Genomic DNA, 20,220 nt, shown 5'->3' with positions numbered 1-20,220 from the left:
CTATACCTTCACCCTACAAATATTATAATGCGTTAAGAATTTTCTTTGTCTTCTTTTTCTGTGAATAGATATTTTAGAAACCAAATTTTGTAATTATTCTGTTCATTTAATTTTACTTTGTCATATTATTATGTCTGTTGTAAGCATTTCTCCATGTTCACTTAGTTTTTACAGATTGTTTATATTTGTGACCGAGTAATTCCTGTGGTTGTATGTTTTTTTAAACCCTTCCTGTGTTCTACTTAGGTTTTTCCCAGTTTGCATTATTTTAAATAAGGCTGTTGTGATTACATTTGTATACAGTGACTTTTCAGTGTGTAGTATTTATTTACTTAAGATAGTTTCGGTGGTAGAATCACTAGAATCTAGAATCTTTTTTTTTTTTTTTTGACTCCTAGTTTCTATTGCCAAGTTGTTTTTCTCAAAAGGTTTGGGCCACTTGTCACTCAAATAGCTAAGTATGAAAATACCAAGTCCTCTAGAGTCTGGCTACCACTGAGTATTGTCATTTATATTTTTAGTGGTAATTAAGTAGGAAAAAATGGTCTTTTATTATTTTAAGTGGTTGAATAATTTCTCATCCTTGACTTTTGCTTCTATGAAATTTCTGATTTTGTTTTGTGTAAGATTTTTCTTTTAGCTTTTTGACATAAGTTCAAGCTTACAGAAAAGTAATAGTATAAAGAATATATATATACTTTTTGCCTAAATTCCTCACATGGTGACATTTTTCCATATTTGTTTATTCTTTACTCTTTTTCTATCCTCTCTCATCTCTAACTCTTGCTGTCAATTGCTGTTTTTCTCCATGTATATGTATACCTATAAAATACACACATATATATACATACGCTTTTTATTTTTGGATTGAGAGTTAGACGCAGTCATGAAGCCCAGAATACTTTCCCTGAAGTACTTTAGTGTGCATTTCCTAAAATCAAAGACAGTCTCTTACTTAGCTATCATATACTTATCAAAATTAAACTGGTCTGATACAATTACCTGATCTGTAGATTTTATTCATATCTTGCCAGTGGTGCCAAGAATGTATTTACAGCAAAAGAATATCCTGAATTATGCTTTGGGTTTTGTTATCTCTTTAGTCTGCTTTAATCTGGAAGAGTTCTTTAATCTTCCTTGTTTTTCATGACTCAATATTTAGAGTTTAGGCCAGATATTTTGTTGAATGTCTCAGTTTGGGATTGTTCGATAAATTTTATGATTAAATTCACCCCATGCACTTTTGTCCATGGAAAAGGTGCTTACGAAGCACATGCTATGAGTTTGCCCCATTTCTGGTGATGTTAACTTTACTTGGTTAAGGTATTGTCTGTCAGGTTACTCCACTATCAAGTTACTATTTTACCTTTTGTAATTTATAGGTATCTTGTGGGGGAAATAGTTTGCGGCTCTAAATATCTTGTTATTCCTCAAACTTTTACCCACTGGTTAATATCCTTTGGTAATTCTTGCCTGAATATCATGATTGCCAATTGGTGATTTTCTAATTCTAGCATTCTTTCTATACCTATTACTTGGCCTTTTGCTATAAAGAAGAGCTTTCCTTTTTCCCTTGCTTATTTATGTCATTGTGGACTCCTGGATTCTTTTATTCAATGATGATATTTCTTTACTATTACCTAAACCAAAGGATGAATGAGTACAGTGCTCATGCTGCCTTGCCCCAGTGTAAAAAACCGACACAGGAGTTGGGCTAGATAGAATAAGTGTTTATTATCAGAGAAGTTGCAAGTCCTGGAGACACAGGCAAACTAGCTCTCAAAGGCATCCCCCACCCCCTCCCGCCACCGCCCCAAGTATCTTGGGAGTACAGGTTAAATAGGGAAGAATCAGTATTCCTGAAACTAAGGGAGTTGGGGTCATGGGTGCTACTGATTGGACAACTAAAGGGGGATGAGGCAATTTGATTAGTGTGTCCGGGTTCTGGAATCAGCTGTGGCACCATCCTACCTGTTCCCATGACCTGGTTCCTTGGCTGGTGGGGGTTGTAGTTTTGCCTTGATAGTCTTGGGCCTGAAACACATCTAAAGCCAAGATATTATCCTTAGTCTGAAATCCAATGGAAACCTATTGGCCTCATGATTCTAGACCTGAGGCTTGGTTAATCTTAATGTCCTAAGGCTTAATGATTAAAGGAGCAGGCATACAGAGGGTAAGGGTGGAGAGGCAAGTGAGTCACAATGCCATTATCTGGGCAAAACAAGCTTGAATCAGGGAAAAAAAAAAACTATTAAGTTTGTGGTTACAAGCTATAGGGTAAAAAGAGGTGAGGCCATAATATGGAGGTCCTTATATCAGGTCCTTCATTACTGTTTATATTAATGCTCAAATTGTCCCAGATTGGGCCAATGGAAGTCCCTTCAAGCTGATTCCCGTGTCATTCATTGAGCATTTACTATACGTTTTGGCACAGTAAGCTATTCCAGGTTCTTCCCAACCCTGGAATTAGCCATTTCTCTAAGGTCTCTAGTTCCTTTTGGCGGAGAATGCATTTGGAGATCAAGGTCTTTGTGCCACATATGCTCATTTGCTACTGAGATGTCGTTACTTGTAGGCCCTCAGCTGACAGTTAAGAACTAGATAGATACATACTTATGAGTAAATGCACATATGTCCACACACATCTATATCTTTATTAAAAGCCATCAATTCACACTAATACCACCAGTTCCAATCAATCACCACATGGTTCACTCAGTTCCCTTCCATATTTTTAACTTTCTTCCACACTGATGAGAATTCTGGTTCCTGTTTTCCACAGTATTTTTACTTATTTGCTTAATCCTGGAATAACAGAATGTAGTTTTAGAATTGCTAACCTATAACTCTGCCGAAAAGAGAACTCCTGATTAAAGTTCAGTATTTGCTTAGTTCTTTTTGTCTTTAGATTGAGGGTATATAGTTCAAATACTATGTTTAAAATCCCATGGGTTAATTTTTTTTTCTCTTCAGTGTGGTTACATTGCTCATTTATTGGTTCAGTTAATTTTGTTTTGTTTTGAATTCCATTTTAATTTTCCCCCTCGTTCTTATTGGTTTATTTCTGCCTTGTTGTTGGGGTATGTCATATGTTAACTTGATTCTAAATGTCAGAACTGTCCAAAAGAGATTCCAGGTATCACACTCCTTTCTCCTCTGCCCGACTCACTCATTTTCATTTCCACCTCATTCTTACCCACTCCCTCAAAGTAACCGACCTAATTAGTTTCTGGTTTATCTTTACTATATTTCTTTTGCACAAATGAATAGATATTTTCTTATTTCCCCTTCTTACACAAAAGGCAACATTATATAAACTTTTGCACTTTTCTTATTTTCCGTTTATTTAAGCATAAACTTTTGACATAAAAAAATTAACTTGTCATATTTGCTTTAAGTATTTTTCCTACTATTTTTCCAGCTCAGAGCCTTTTCTTTCAACAACATGATTGCAAAATATCACTTATAGAAAAATACACAAAATAGTGAAGTACAACTCATTGTACCTAGGTAACTCACCATGCAGGTAAAGAAATTGAACATTGCCAGTACCGGAGAAGCTGCTTTATGTTCCCTCCTATTCACAACTCTTGTCCTTCTGATCAGAGGTCATCCTTATCCTCAGTTTTATGGTAATCATTTGTTTTCTTTACATTTTTACCTTGTAACCATACATCCATAAATAAATATCTTAATTGTCTATTTTTTATTTTTAATGTAAATGGATTCAGTGTGTGTGTTTCACATATGGCTTTTTTTTGTTCAATATTAACATTTGTGAGGTTCATCAAAGTTGTTTCATGTTATCGCAGTTTTATTTTTATTGCTGTGTGGTATGCCATTACATAAATATATTACAACTTAAAAAAATGCATTCTAATGGTGATGGACATTTGAGTTGTTTATAGTTTTTGTCTATAATGAAAACTTGCTTTTATGAATATTCTTATTTTTGCTTTTTTGTGTATAATATAGGCTGAATTATGCCCCCTCCCCAACAAGATATCTTGAAGTCCTAACTCCCAGTACCTCAGAATGTGACCTAATTTGGAAATAGGGTCATTGCAGATGTAATTAGTTAAGATGAGGTCGCTATAAGGTGGGGTAGTCAGTCCTAATCTGATGTGACAGGTTTTGTCATAAAGAGAAATCCATGTGAAGAGGCAAATAGAGAATGTCATGTGAAGATGGATGATCAGAGTGATGCATCTACAATCTAGAAATGCCAAAGGTCGCCAGCAAATCACCAGAAGCCAGGAAGACGCAAGGAAGGAGTCCCCGTAGGTTTTGGGAGGAGCATGTCCCTGCTGACACCTTGATTTTGGACTTGTAGCCTTCAGAACTTTGAGACAATAAATGTCTGCTGTTCTAAGCCACCAGTTTGTGGTACTTTGTTATGGCAGGAAACTAATAATAGTGTACTCATACTCGTGTTGCTATTTTACTCAGATAACTGAGTCATAAGTATGCCTTTATTCAGCTTTGGTTGACAATGCTAAAATGTTTTCTGAAGTGATCGTACCAGGTTATAACTCCCACCAGCAGTTCATGAGAGTTCACGTTGTTCCATACTTGATCCTTGATATTGTCAGTTAAAGAAAAACTTAGTGATTTTGATAGGTGTAAGGTGCTATCCTGAAGCTGAAATTTGTATTTCCCGGTGATGGATGATGTCAAGGCATCCTTTTGCACATTAAAAAAATTTTTTCTTCTGCCTTCATCTTACAGAATTGTAAAAATTCTTATATGTTTTGGATAGGGGTCCTTTGTCAATTATATGCATTGTGTTTAAATGTATCTTTTTCACACTGGCTTGATTTTTTGCTCTATTAATGGTGGCCTAAAAATGAACACAGATTCTTAATTTTAATATTGCTCACTATCAGTTTTTATTGTTAATGCTTTTTTGTGTCTTATTTGAGGTGTTTATCTGTATTGAGTTTATGAAGATGTTCTGTGTCATTATCTAAGCTTCATTATTTTACATTTCACATTCAGGAATATAGTCCAATTTATTGGGATCGACCAATTTGGGGAGAACTGACATTTTAGCAGTATCAAATCTTCAGAACCACAAACATGCTGCATTTCTCCATTTATTCAGGTTTTCTTTAATTTCTCTCAGCAAAATTTTAAGTTTTCAGAGTACATGTCTTATACATGTTTTGTTAAATTTATCCCGAAATATTACGTTTTTTCGATGCTATTATAAATGATTTAAAAAATTTTTAATTTCCATTTGTTTTTTTCTTAGTATACAGATATAGTTGCTTTTCATATATTTGACCTTGCGTCCTATTACTTTACTAAATTCAGCTATTCTAGTAGTTTTTTTGTACATTGCTTAGGATTTTCTACATCCATGATCATGTCATCTGGGACTAGTTTTCTTTTCAATCCGCATACTTAAAATTGTGGTAAGTATAAATAACGTAAAATTTACCATTTTAACAATTTTTAAGTATACAGTTCAGTGGTATTGCAGTGCAGCAATCAGCACCATCCATCTCCATAACATTTTCATCTTCCCAAATTGAAACTCTGTACCCATTAAAGAGGAACTCCCCTTGTCCTCTCCGCCCAGCCCCAGCCCCTAACAACCACCATTCTACTTTATGTCACTATGAATTTGCCTACTCTAGGTACCTCATATAAGTGGAATCATACAACATTTGTCCTTTTGTGTCTCGTGCGTATATATATAATTTTTTTTTTTTAGATTTTATTTTATTTATTTAATTGTACCAATGAAGACTACAGTTTAGTTTTTAAACCTGCAGTTAATGGTGACCCTACTGTCCAGCCAGTGTAACTAAAGACAGTTATGAAATCTGCAAAGAAAACTAGGAGAGACTGGGACAAGGAGACAGCACGAGCCCGGCAAGCTGGTGTGCATTCCTACATTTCAGCCAGGGGCAAGCCAGAATTACTGATTGCTTTCCTTATCAACTTGAACCAACAGTGTTTCTTCCAATGATCTTGTCAACAGTTGCATTCCATTGTATCTAGTTAAATACAAAACAGTCGGCCTTCATAAAATCACGTTTTCCAGAAGTGTTGTGCATACAATACGTTCAGAATCACTGATTGCTTTCTCTTTGGTCTTTTTTCCCTTGAATATATTGGTGTTTGAGTCACTTGTGTTTCTTTTATGCCAGATAAGTGCTATTTGAAACTGTTGCATTATCTTTATCACTCGTTTCAGCCACTTCAGATTTTTGTTTCTCCAAAAATGTTGCTGTACAAACTGGTATGGGGCCCTGGCTGTCCAGTCTTTTCAGGAGTGTTAGGACTGACTGAAACCTTTTTTCTTCTTAGGTAAAGCCTGGCTATTTGTAGATTTTTGAGGATCAGTGTTCAAAGTATTTTTTCCCCTTTTTATATAAAATCAGTGAAGGAAAGTTATAATCAATTCCTTTCTTAGCTAATCTCTTCCCGAGTAATTTTTCTTTCTTTTTAAATCACTCCTCCATCTGTAGCTTTTGAATTGTCCAGGTCTGATTATATCATTTCACTCCTAGATATGATGGCTTCTTAAATGGAATATGCCACTCTAAAAAGTTCCTCTTGTACTTTCTCAGATGGCATAACATGACACTTCAAGAGTCTTTCACCGAAAAGGTAGTTGTTCATTGTTTCAGCAACTATCTTGGCAACATCTTCAGATTCAAACTCCACTAAAGCATAGCCTTTGCTACTTCCAGTTTTTTGTTTCTTGTTTGTTTGTTTTTTTTAAAAAAAAACTTCTGGACAGTCTGAATCTCATATAACAATGCCAAACTGGGAGATATGTGCTCAGATCTGGGTTTTGTAAAGTGCTGGAGGTAGGTGGCCCACATAGATTACTCCAGGAGTAAGTTTTTTTCCCTTTTCTATTGCTTGGTTGCATAGCACAGAAACAGAATCACCTCCTTGTGAAACTTGGCCACCTGCGGGTTCAGGAACAGAAGTGGCTTGGGAGGGCTTGCAAAGACTGCCATGCCAAAAGCATCCAAACCTAGAAGCTCTTGGCGTATCTCACTTAGTATAATGTTTTCAAGGTTCATCTATATTCTAGCATGTGACAGAATTTTTTTTTTACGACTAAATATTCCACTATGTGTGTGTATATTATAAAAAATAATGTAAACAATGCCACTTTAAAATAGAGTCGGAGCTGCCATCCCAGAGGAACTATTTTGTATGTCTTATTACCTTGAACCTTTGGAATGTTAAAACAGGGCAAAGTAATTTGGACTGGGCCTAAACCAACATTGTGTCCCAAACAACTTTTCAGAGATAACAAGAAACAGATATGACTACTGGACTAAAAATTAAAAACATTGTTTAGAATTAGTGTAATTATTCCCTGCTTTTCTCATAAATATGCCTTGCCTTCACCTCCTAATCGGAGCACTATTTGGGTTTCTCCTTAAATCAGTACTACCCAAATAGCTACTCTTTTGATCTCAAATAAATGCTTGTTGCCTCTCACTTTGGCCTTTTATTTTTATGTTACTAATACATACACACATAATTCTGTTTATGCACTCGTCAGTCAGTGGACATTTGAGTTGTTTCCACCTTTTGGCTTTTGTGAATGCTGCTGCTATGAACACTGATGTACAAATATCTGTTCTAGTCCCTGCTTTCAGTTCTTTTGTGTAAGTAACCACAAATGATAATTCTATTTTTAATTGTTTTGAGGACCCACCATATTGGTTTCAGTGGCAGCTGCATTATTGGCAGCAGTGCACAGGGTTCCAGTTTGTCCACATCTTCACCGTTTGTAATTTTCTGGGTTTGTTTTCTTTCTTTTTTTCTTTTCATTTTTTTGTTTTTTGATAATAGCCATCCTAATGGGTGAGAAATGGTATCTCATGATTTTGATTTGCATTTACCTAATACAGTTCTGACACCAATTCCAATGTATGGTGTTTTTTTTCACACCAGCAAACAGTTCTCTGAGGCACCAGCTGGATGTCCTACAACTCAATTCAATTCTGACACTGTCTACCTGGAAATAGAATCAGGTCCCACAGGTTAAGGACTTAATAATATACAAGACTGCCACCATTTCAGATGCAAATCACAAGTCTAGGTGTGTCAACCCAGGCTTCTGACTGACTATAAATCAGAGGTTCCCATGACCACCTCCAGTTCGATTCATTTGCTAGATTGGCTTACAGAACTCTGAGAAAGATTTTACTTACTAGATTACCGGTTTATTTTAAAAGGTTATAATTCAGTATCAGCTAGATAGAAGAGGTGTGTAGGGCAAGGTATGTGGGAAGGGGTGCAGAGCTCCCATTACCTGTCTGGATGTGCCATTCCCCCTGAATCTCATGTGTTTAACAACCTGGAAGCTCTCTGAACCCTTGCCTATGTTATGGAGGCTTCATTACATAAACATGATTGATTAGATCATTGACCACTAGTATTAAGCTCAGTCTCCAGCTCCTTTCCTCTCCTAGGAGGTGGACTGAAAGTTCCAACCCTCTAATCACATGGTTGGTTGCTCTATAACCAGCTCCATTTATAGATGACCTAGGGACATTCCAAAAAGCACCTTATGAACATCACAAAAGATGTCTTTCTGACTCTCCTTAGGTAATTCCAAGGGTTTTAAGAGCTCTATGCCAGGAAGAGGATGAAGACCAAATATATATTTCGTAATTATAAATCACAGTATCACACCTAATGATTAGTGAGGTTGAGCATCTTTTCATGTGCTTACTGGCCATTTGTATATCTTTTAACACAATATTTTATTAAAAATAATCAAAATAATAGAGAAGATTTGTTTATCTTCCTTGAAGGAATGTTTGTTCAGGCTTTGGTACAGTTTTTAATAGGATTTTTTTGTCGTGTTGGAGTTTTTTTTTTTAATCTAGATATTAACCCTTTGTCAGATATATGATTCATAAATATTTTCTGTGGGTTGCTTTTCATTCTGTTAATAGTGTCCTTTGATGTACAAAAGTTTATAAAATTTTGATCAGGTCCACTTTATTTTTTGTTACTGATAATTTTGGTGTCATATCCAAGAAACCATTGCCAAACCCATTGTCATTAAGTGTTTTCCCTATGCTTTATTCTAAGTATTTTATAGTTTAGGCTTTTATTTTAGGTCTTTAGTCCATTATGAGTTAATTTTTGTATATGACATTAGGTAAGTGTTCAACTTCATTCTTTTGCATGTGGAAATACAGTTTTCTCAGCACTATTTGTTGAAAAGACTGTCATTTCTGCATTGAATAGTCATGGCACTCTTGTTGAAAACCATTTAACCATATATGTGAAGATTTATTCTGGGCTCTCTATTCCATCGATCTATATGTCTTTATGCCAGGACCGTATTCTTGATTACTGTGGCTTTGTAGTAAATTTTGAAGTCAGGAAGTATGAGGCCTCCAACTTCGTTCTTCCTATTGAAGATTGTTTTGGCTATTAGATCTCTGGAGATTTTATGTGAACTTTAGGGATTATAGTTTTGTACTGCCCATTTTGTCAAAGTTTGAAAATAGTTGTTTTATATATTTGTTCTATTCTAGTTCTTATAGTGTAAGGGCATGTTGGTGCTGGTGACTCCACTGTAGCAGAAAGTGGAAGTTTAGTAATTTTAAGTTTTATCAAACACATTTTATACTTTTTAAAAATCTGTTGAGAGAATCATATTATTTTTCTCTTTTCTTCTGATAATATGATCAGTTACACTGGATTTTTCACCCAAATAATAACCAATCTTGCATTTCAGGAATAAGCCATACTTTGTCATGATGTCTTTTTTACTGGAGTCAATTTGCTAAGATTCGTTTTAAGATTTTTATATTTAATTTTATGTGTAAGATTGGTCTGTAATCTCTTTCCTATAAGTTCTTTTTTGTTTTGGTAACTAGGTTATGCCAGCATCATAATGAATTGGAAAATATTCTCTCATGTTCTGTGGAAAAGTTCGTGTAAAGAGTTTTGTTATTTTTTCCTCAAACACTTGGTAGAAATGATCCATGAAACATTTTCTTGATTTATCGAGCATAAGGAATTGTAAATTGACTTTACAAAATGAATTCCATGGGAGCCATGACAGTAATGTCAACTGGCACATAATGGGAATGCCCTTAGGGTGTGTCCAGAATGCCCCAAACCACAGAAATGTCAGCCACGACTGCACTGGATAAGCACCCATCTGCAGGAGCCAATAAGTATAAGGATCCCACCTGGGTCTATATAAGCTGAACACCTTAGATGATGCTCAGGCCTAACCCACGAGCATCATGATGGATGTGCTGAGAGCTGCAGACTCTGACCTTCTCATTGTAGCTGCTGGCTTGGGACTGATGCGCAGCTGTCCTGGCCACCAGTCAACAGAGTTTGTTTTGGAGACACTAAAGACTTTCATCCCTTTGCTCTGTCACAGAAGACTCTACGCTTCCCCTCTCTGTGTGTTGTGTGTCAACTGGCGTGGGTACCTGATTGATTTATCTGAGAAGGTTCCACTCAATAAACCTGGCATTGTGGATAGACAAACATGTTCAAAGGTGCTACCTAAGTAGCTGCTTTCCTTGCTCATTTGGAGAGAAGATGTCTACTTATAGATTCACTTTCTTACCTATTCAAATTAAAAGGTTTTTTTAAATCAGATTTTGTAAATTATATATTCTACGAATTTGTATTTTTTAGGCTGAAGGTTGTTCAGCTTATTCTGTGATCTTTTAATGTCTGCAGGAGCTCTAGTTATGTTCTCATTTTTTGTTCCTGATAGCTATCATTTATATCTTCTTTTTCTTGACCAGTATTGCTGATGTTCTGTTTTATTAATCTTTACAAAGAACCATGGTTTTGTTGATCTCTCTGTTATATGTTTGTTTTACTCAGTGAATCTTAGTTGTTCATATTTGCAATTGAAGATCTATATTGAACAATATATTCACTCAGATTACATTTCTATTTACATATAAATAATTATATTTATATATTTGTCAGTAAATGGAGGTTATGCCTCTGGTGATTTGGCTGTGGGGCAGGATGTGTAGGTAGTGGCTCTTCTGGGTGTGGTAGTTTCCCATCCCTCCTGGTAGCCATAAGTTTCCGGAGGTTCTGATTGCCTTGCCTTCAACACTAGACACTCTCCAGAAACATCCGTCCTTGTCTTCTGCAGCATTATAATTTCTTTGTTTCATTTCCCTCCTCACCTTGCTCGCTCTCTTGCTTGCTTCATTTCTGTTGCCTTTGTGAGCTATTCTTTCAGTGTCCCACAGTCTTAGGCCTATTTCTCTGCTCCTTCTACTCTCCACAGGAAATTTTCAACCCTGTTTATGACTTTAGTTACCTTCTATATGCTGGAGATTAAATGTGTATATTTAGGTCAGATTTCTTTGCTGAATTTGAGACTGATTGTTTATTCTTTACTTTCTTCCTCCCTCCCCCACCTTCATTTCTGCATTTCTCCCTTCCTTCATCAGCGCAGGTCAAGGGAGTAACAACAATAAAGGTCCTGAGGTGGGAGTATGCTTTGGTGTGTTAGTAGATCAGCAAGAACAGCTGAGTGAACACAGGACAGAATAAGCAGATGAATCAGAGAGGTAAGGAGGGTTGAGTAGTGGCGATAGGAAGTGTATTGGGTAGGACCTGTGGGACATTTTATAGACTTTTACTGTGAATAACCGAGCCAAGTAATGATATAAGCCTTACACTGTAACAGTGTAACGGGTATTTTACATATGCTGTCTCCAATGTCTGCAAGAATTTTGTAAGCTAGTGATACCAGTGTTGCAATCAAGGAAGTAAAAATTTGTGGAGATTAAAGTGTGCTCAAGGTATTATTGCTACTAAGTGACAGAACTTGGATTCTCAGACTTTAAAGTCTGTGCACTGTCTTCTGTGCCATGTCGTGTAGATCTTTAATTCTTAGTTTAGTGATTAAGAGCAAAGTCTAGGTTCAGCTACTACTTCACTTTTTTTCCAGCTATGTCTGTGAATAAGTTATCCCCTCCTTCTGTGCCCAGTTTCTCCCAACTATAAAATGGGAGTAATAGCAATACCCACCTGTTACAATTTTGAAAGTTCAATGAGTTAATATTATTTTGGATTAGAACCTGGTACTTGGTAAGCACTCAGTAAGGTTGGCTATTTTCATTATCGCGTTTCCTTCTGAGGTAACAGCTTAGTTCTCACCTCTTTTGGGAAGCATTTCTGATTGCCCTCCCTCCCCTCTAATCACTTGTGCTTCCAAGAACCCTGTGCACACCATCTTATAACGCTTATTCTACTCCACTGTAATTCTGTATTCTCATGTCTGTTTATCCCAGCTAGACGCTAAACAACTTCTGAGGGCAAAGAGTCTCCATAACTCTGTACGGTGTACTTGGCACCACACATACACATATACATTAGGGTGTCCAGGGTTCCTTTCTAGTAGCCAGGGTAATAACTGTAAGGTTTGGCCTATTATTTTTATTTTAGACTACACTTTTCATTACCAGATTCCTTTGTGAAACTAATTCACCAGAGATCTTTTTAGATCCTCACTTGCTTTTATGAAAACCGTAAAGACCCAAAGCACATTTTCCTGTGCTTTCCTTTAACTCCATGACTTTTGCCTTTTTATATCTCTTTATAATTTGGGGTCCTTTTTCTGGCTATTTCATTTATTAGCCTTATTCTTTCCTCTGATTTCCTCTACCAGTTCCCCTTAAGATATTACAAAGGGAGGCTGTACCTTTTAATGCTTTGTCTTAGTGATTATGCCACACTCATGTTCCTTTGTACCTGTTTAAAGGGTGTAGCCACAGAGCTACTGTGATAAAAGCATTGGAACACGTTTCCAGGGTTTCCTGCTGAATGCAACCCTATCTTAAATGGGAAGAACTGAGTACTTACTAAGGAAAAGCGAGAGTTGAGTGCCAGTTTATCTTTCAAGTAAACACAAAGAACAAAGAAAATCTGCCTTTGATTAGACTTTTTTTTTATGATAGTTTTTATTTAATATGACTAAAAGTAATGAAGTTTTCATAGAATTAAAGGTTTGGGAAAGACCTTGAGAATACAATTAGTCTATCTACTTTCCTCAACATTTTAGGATACTTTTATTCTACTTCATTCACAGAACTCCAGGGAAGACAATTTCATAATTTCGTTTAGTGATAATACATTTCAGGTCTTTGTAAGCAATATGACAATCTTTCTTCACAGTTCTGCTGTTTCAAAGGACTTTTTTTTCTTTTAAAGTTAAAATTGCTTTAAAATAAAGTTTATACCTTAAATTGGCATTTTCTCCTTGTCCCTAGGTATTTACCCTTTACTTTCTTTGTTTGTGGTCAAATACTCAGAATATACTTTTTTTTATCTTGAATGTCTTTCTCTTTGTATTATTCATTCATTCATTCACTCATTCATTTATTGGTGGCACTGGTTAACAAAATCCAGTAAGTTTCACAGGTACACTTTAACAGTAAGGCATATATATTTACACTATGTGTTCACCATCCATAACTAGATTTCTTTCTGTCACCACATATTTGACCCCCCTTTACCCCATCTACCTTCCCCCTCCCTTCTCCCTCCACCCTCTACCCTCTAGCAACCACTAGTCTATTGTCCATGACCATGAGTCTGTTTCTTTGTCTTGTTTGTTGCTTTTAGGTTTATATCCCACATATAAGTGATATCATGTGGTTTTCAACTTTTTCTGTCTGGCTTATTTTGCTTAGCATGATTATCTTGACATTCATCCATGTTGTCGCAAATGGCAGTATTTCATCTCTTCTTATGGCTGAGTAATATTCCATTGTATATATGTCCCACAGCTTCTTTAGCCAATCATCTATCATAGGACACTTCAGTTGCTTCCATGTCCTGGCCACTGTGAATAATGGTGCTATGAACATTGATGTGCAAATATCTTTATGGATATGGGTTTTCAAGACTTTGGGATAAATACCCAGTAGAGGGATTGCTGGATCATATGGTAGGTCAATTCTTAGGTTTTGGAGGAACTTCCATAGTTTTCCATAGTGGCTGTACCAATTTGCAGTCCCACCAGTAGTGTATGAGGGTTCCTTTTTCTCCACATCCTCTCCAAATTTGGTATTACTTGTCCTGTTAATAATAGGTATGAGATGGTATCTCACTGCGGTTTTGATTTGCATTTCCTTAATAGCTACTAATGATGTTTGTTGGCCATTTGTCTGTCTTCTTGGGAACAGTGTCTGTTTAGTTCCTCTGCCCATATTTTGATTGGACTGTTTGTTATTTTTTTGTTATTGAGTTGTATGAGTTCATTGTATATTTTGGATATTAGACCCTTATCAGAGGTGTTGCTTGCAAATATAGTTTCCCATTTGGATGGTTGTCTCTACCTTGTGGACGGTTTCTTTTGCTGTGCAGAAGCTTTTTAGTTTGATGTAATCTCATTCACTTGTTTTTGCTTTTGCTCCTCTTGCCTTTGAGGTCAAATTCTTAAAATCCTCTTCAAGTCCAAGGTCCATGAGTTTAGTTCCTATGTTTTCTTCTATGCATTTTATTGTTTCAAGTCTTATATTCTTCCTTAATCCATTTTGAGTTCATTTTGGTTGTGGTGATAGACAACAGTCTAGTATCATTCTGTTGCAGGTGGCTTTCCAGTTTTCCCAGCACTATTTATTGAAGAGGCTTTCTTTTCTCCACTGTATGTTTTTGGCTTTTTTTCTCAAAAAACATTTGCCCATATAAATCTGAGTTTATTTTTGGACTCTCGATTCTGTGCCATTGGTTTGTTTGTTTTTCTGCCAGTACCATGCCATTTTGATTATTGTCGCTTCGTAGTATAATTTGAAGTCGGGCAGAGTGATGCCTCCAGCCTCATCCTTTTTTCTCAGGATGTCTTTGGCAATTTGGACTCTTATGCTTCCATACAAATCTGATGACTTTTTGTTCTATTTCTTTAAAAAATGCCGATGGGATTTTGATGGGGATTGCATTAAATCTGTGTAATGTTTTAGGTAATAAGGTCATTTTAACTATGTTGATTCTTCCAATCCAGGAACACGGAATATTTTTCCATTTCTTTGTGTCTTCTTCGATTTCTTTTAATAGGGTCTTGTAGTTTTCACTATATAGGTCTTTCACATGTTTCATTGATTTATTCCTATGTATTTTATTCTTTTTGTTTCAATTGCAAAAGGTATTATTTTTTCCACTTCTTTTTCTGACACTTCATTATTAGAGTATAGGAACGCTATGGATTTTTGAACGTTGATTTTGTATCCAGAAACTTTACTATATTTGCTTATTGTTTCTGGTAGTGTTCTTGTGAAGTCTATAGGGTTTTCTATATAGAAAATCATGTCATCTGCAAATAGTGACAGTTTGACTTTTTTTCCTATTTGGATGCCTTTTATATCCTTCTCTTGTTTGATTGCACTGCTAGGACCTCCAATGTCATATTGAATAACAGTGACGATAGTGGACAGCCTTGTCTTGTTCCTGATCTTAGAGGGAAGGTTTTTAGTTTTTCACCATTAAGTATAATGTTGGCTGAGGGTTTGTCATCTATGGCCTTTATTGTGTTAAGGTACTTTCCTTCTATACCTATTTTGTGAAGTGTTTTGATCATAAATGGATGCTTTATCTTGTCAAAGGCTTTTTCTGCATCTATTGATATGATCATATGATTTTTATTTTTTAATTTGTTTATGCGGTATATAAAATTAATCGACTTGCATATGTTGAACCATCCCCGTGCCCCTGGAATGAAGCCCACTTGATCGTGGTGTATATATAATCTTTTTAATATGTTGCTGTATTTGGTTTGCTAGTATCTTATTTAGGATTTTTGCATCTGTGTTCATGAGAGATATTGGTCTGTAGTTTTATTTTTTGTGTTATCTTTACCAGGTTTTGATATTGGCCTCATAAAATGAATTGGGAAGTACTGCCTCCTCTTTGATTTTTTTGGAAGAGTTTGAGGAGAATAGGTATTAAAACTTCTTCAAATGTTTAGTAGAATTCACTGGTGAAGCTATCTGGTCCTGGACTTTTACTTTTTGATAGGTTTTTGATGATTGTTTCAATTTCCATACTGCTGATCGGTCTATTTAATTTTCCAGTTCTTGAGTCAGTCTAGGAAGATTGTATCATTCTAAGTACTGGTCCATTTCTTCTAGGTTATTAAATTTGGTGTCATATAATTTTTCATAGTATTCTTGTATGATCCATTGTATTTCTGCGGTGTCTCATAATTTCTCCTCTTTCACCCCTGATTTTGTTTATTTGTGTCCTTTCTCTTTTTTCTTTAGTGAGTCTAGCCAGGAGTTTGTCAATTTTATTAACCTTCTCAAAGAACCAGCTCTTTGTTGCATTTATTTTTTCTGTTGTTTATGTTTTTAATTTCATTTAATTCTGCTCTAATTTTGATTATTTCTTTCCTTCTGCTGACTTTAGGCTTCATTTGTTTTCCTTTTCTAGTTTTTTAAGATGAACAGTTAGGTTGTTTATTTGGGCTTATTCTTTTTTTTGGAGGTAGGCCTGTAATGATATGAACTTTCCTATTATACTGCTTTGCCATGTCTCAAAAGTTTTGATATGTTGTACTATTATTATCATTCATTTCTATGTATCTCTTGATCTCTCTTTTTATTTCTTCTCTGACCTAGTCATTCTTCAGTAGCACGTTGTTTAATCTTCATGAAATTATGGTTCCTCCTGCTTTCTTTTTACAATTGATCTCCAGCTTCAAAGCATTTTGATCAGAGAATATGGTTGGTATGATTTCAACCCTCTTATATTTGTTGAGGCTATCTCTGTGTCCCAGTATGTAGTCAATCCTTGAGAATGTTCCATGTGCACTAGAGAAGAATGTATAAGCAGCTGTTTTGGGATGAAAGTCTCTGTAAATGTCAATTATGTGCAGTTAGTCTAATGTGTCATTTAAGGATGTTATTTCCTTAATGATTTTCTGTTTGGATGATCTGTCTATATCCGACAACGAGGTATTTAGTTCCCCTACTACAATAGTGTTTTGGTCTGTTTCTACCTTAAGTTCTGTTAGTAAATGCTTTACATATTTTGGAGATCCCTGATTGGAAACATAGATATTAATAAGTGTTATGTCTTCTTTGTGTATGATTTCCTTTATCATTATGAAGCATCCCTCAGTATCTCTTTACCTTTTTTATTTTTAAGTCTATTTCATCCGATATTAGTACTGCTACTTTCGCTTTTCTCTGAATGCTATTTGCTTAAAATATCATTTTCCACCCTTTAACTTTGAGTTCATATTTGTCTTTGGAACTGAGATGTTTCTCCTGGAGGCAGCATATAATTGGGTTTTGTTTTTTATCCAATTTGCAACTCTGTGCCTTTCTATTGTTGAGTTCAATCCATTTACATTTAGGGTGATTATTGAAATATGAGGTTTTCTTATAATCATTTTATGTTTTGCTTTCTGGTAGCTCGATGTTTCCATTGCTTTCTTGTCCTTGTGTGTCTGTTGGTTTTTTAATATATATTTTGGTTGAGTTTTGTGGATTTTCTCTCTGGTCCTTCTTGTTTTAGGTTATTTACTTCAGTTCTGAATCTTTGGCATTTGGTTACCATTACGAATATGTAGAGGATAGTTATATACATATAGTAGTCTATTTTCTTCTACATGTGCCTTATCTCCGTTCCCCTTTGCAAATCTGGATCTTGGAATCCTCCCCTTTTCAGTTATTGTCATCTCATTTTGTCCCTATTTATGCTGAACATTCATTATTATCTTGCTATAGCAAATCTCTTTTAATTATTTAAGCTTATAATGCCCTGTTCTTAGTAAGGGTTGCACTCTTCTGCTTCTATTTGCCTGCTAGTTGCCTTAATCCTAGTTATGTTTTTTGTTTTTGTTTTTTCATTTTGTTTTAGGTGAGCTGACTCAGTATTTCCTGTAGTGCAGGCCTTGTAGTGGAGAATTCCCTCAATTTTTGTGTCTGGAAAGGTCTTTATTTCTCCTTCATATCTAAAGGAGAGCTTTGCTGGATACATTATTCTTGGCTAGTAGTTCCTTTCATGTAATAGTTTGAATATTTGATTCCACTCCTTTCTGGCTTGTAAGGTTTATGCTAAGAAGTCTGATGATAATCTAATGGGTTTTCCTTTATAAGTTACCGTCTTCTTTTCCCTGGCTGCCCTGAGAATTCTTTCTTTGTTATTGATTTTTGATCATTTTAATACATTGTGTCTTGGAGAAGGCCTTTTTGGGTTGAGATAATTGGATGTTCTGTTGACTTCTTGAATTCTAAGATCTAGCTCATTCCTTAGATTTGGGAAATTCTTGTCAACTATTTGTCTGAATTCCTGCTCCTTTCCCTCCCCTTCAAGAATGCCTGTTATCCTTATGTTTCCTCTCCTAATGGCATCAGCTAGTTCTTGTATTTCTCTTTTATTATTTTTTATTCTTCAGTTTCTCTCTTCTTCCTTCTATTTCCAGATTTCTGTCTTTGATATCACTGATCCTTTCCTTCATTTGTCAACTCTATTTCTCAAGCTTGCTATTTCATTTTTCATCTCTTTCAGTGTGCTTTTCATCTCTAGAAGTTCTATTTGATTCTTTTTGAGGGTTTCAGTCTCTTTACTAAAGAACTCATTCTGCTCATCTAGTTGTTTTCAATTCCTGAAATCGTTGATATGAACTGTTTTAGATCTCATTGGGTTTTTTCAGAAGTACCATCCTGAATTCTGTCATTTAAGTTGCATATTTCTATGTCTGTAAGCTTATTTTCTGGAGATTTTTCTCTTTCTTTCTGAGATGCCTTGTCACCTTGGTTGTTCATGGTATTTAATGGACTATTTCTGTGCCTGGGCATTAATGTAATTTTATTTTTGCTTTTTTTTCCCAGAAAGATTTATAAAGGTCTCTCTTTAGTCTGTTGCAAAGAAGGCTTTTGTTTTGTTTTGTTTTGTTTTTTTTGGTTTCCAGTAGGTGGTGTCTAAGCCTCTTGGATCCCTGCTTTATATAAAGTCTTAATAATGCCTTTTTTTCCCTTTTAGATATTCCATCACCCTTGCTACCCTTAGTCTCAGTCACTGTCAGTGTTAGCCATAGTTTTGGTAGCATTTGCTGAGATTCCCCTGGGGCTCCACAGTGTTTGGTCTTGGAGGATGTGGGGGGCAAGGCCCTCTGGGTTGGGGGATGAGGGCTGCGTGCGGTTCAGCCTTGCTAATAATCAGCTCTTTTTTCTTTGTTGTCCCCCTTTCTCTGCCGACCCAGCTTCTCTGCTTTCTGCCCTGATCTCTGGGCACTGCCGCTGGCTGTGTGGAGGTCACAGCTCTCCCAGGTAGGGTTGTATAGGAAACCTGCTACACCTTTTCCCCCTCCCCCTGCAGGGAGCTCCAGCTGCGAGAGGCACCTTCTTTGTTTCTCCCAGTCTACTGCCTGACTCCCGGGGCTCTGACCTGTGGTAGCTCTTTTACACAGATCCCACGCTCAGAGGTGCTGGTGTGAAGTTTGGGTGTTTTTTGTTGAGTTTTAGATGTTCAGCTTATTGTTGTTTCAAGGGGAGAGATCAGAGGAAGTCTCTTACTCCATTATGTTTCTGATGTCACTCTGATTAGACTTTCTGAATTAATGAATCGTGGGTCATTGGACAATGATCATGTAATATCTTCTCTTGCCAAAGGTATTTTGTTTGAACTGGTGAATATTTTGTAATCCGTCTATTTCCTGTTTGAAGTTTTAAGGCTATTTTCTTGATGAGGGACTCTGTTAAAAACATAAGATATTGAGGCAAAGAAAGTGCGAATAAATTACTGTGTGAAGAATTGTTAATAGTGGAGGAAGGAGACTGCCCCTTGGAGCTGGGCCACTGTCTGAGCTTCTTCCATAGCCTGTAAACTCACAGTAGGAAGGAGCCCATCCATACCAACAGTGGCAGCATTTTTCATTTTTGCATTCTCTTCTCATGACATTTCTCTAGTTCACAGTCATAGTTGAGGGTCGAAGAACTGACACAGCTTCTTCTCATGCATATCTTGCCTAGGCCTCACAAGATGCCATCTTTTCCTTGTCCAGTATCAACTATATCCCTCCCAAAGTGGTAGTCTGTTCCCCAATACTTGATGCCATTAATTGATAACTGAATTATGGCACTGTGTTATTTTAGACTGGGAATTGTTTCTATATTCTCACACTGCTCTCTTCTACACAAAATACTTGGAGGGCATTTTATATGTTAAACCTTCTACACCACAGTGGCCAAAATGATCTCATTGCATAGTATTTGTTTTATA

The 20,220-nt window shown here is 36.1% G+C and overlaps 1 pseudogene; it reads right to left on the bottom strand.

Moving 5' to 3' along the window:
* Nucleotides 1–5,680: 5,680 nt before the first annotated feature.
* Nucleotides 5,681–7,492, bottom strand: LOC120619456 (MKI67 FHA domain-interacting nucleolar phosphoprotein-like; annotated as a pseudogene).
* Nucleotides 7,493–20,220: the final 12,728 nt, after the last annotated feature.

The sequence above is a fragment of the Pteropus medius genome, unplaced genomic scaffold, assembly GCF_902729225.1.
Source record: "Pteropus medius unplaced genomic scaffold, Ma_sr-lr_union100, whole genome shotgun sequence".
Classification (NCBI taxonomy): Eukaryota; Metazoa; Chordata; class Mammalia; order Chiroptera; family Pteropodidae; genus Pteropus; species Pteropus medius.
Note: the sequence above shows the minus strand (reverse complement) of the source record. Positions and strands in the feature narration are given on the sequence as shown.